Genomic DNA, 500 nt, shown 5'->3' with positions numbered 1-500 from the left:
ATTTATTAAGGGGTGACTACTCTTTTCATATTGTTTGACAAGCTTAATAATTTTTACTCTCTGAAGGCTCAATATAATGAGAATATAAATGCTTAACTTATGTTAAATAGAAAACAATTTGGAACAGTTTCTAAGATTTTCAGTTTAGAAAAAGAAGATTAGAAAGATATTTTAACCAACACCATACCCTACATTCAGCCATTTCTTATATGACTTGAATGACTCTTTTAGAAACATCCCGAGGTATCAATATGTGTTTTAAAATATGGTACCTTAATTTCTTCACAGGACTCTAAGTGTGATTTGGTCAATGTTGTGTATGACGAGATCATTAACTTATACTGAGATCACTTTACATCGCTGTTCTCATTAACCAGATTTCCTAGACCTTTCTCAGGACAACCATATTTTACAATTGTTATTTTAGAAAATGGAAATAAAACTTTACAATCATCCCCGTTAAATATCACACATATATTAAGACCTTTGTTGATATCTGC

Source organism: Propithecus coquereli, unplaced genomic scaffold (assembly GCF_000956105.1).
Source record: "Propithecus coquereli isolate 6110/MARCELLA unplaced genomic scaffold, Pcoq_1.0 Scaffold264, whole genome shotgun sequence".
NCBI classification, from domain to species: domain Eukaryota; kingdom Metazoa; phylum Chordata; class Mammalia; order Primates; family Indriidae; genus Propithecus; species Propithecus coquereli.
The sequence above is the reverse complement of the archived record's forward strand: the minus strand, read 5'-3'. Positions refer to the sequence as shown.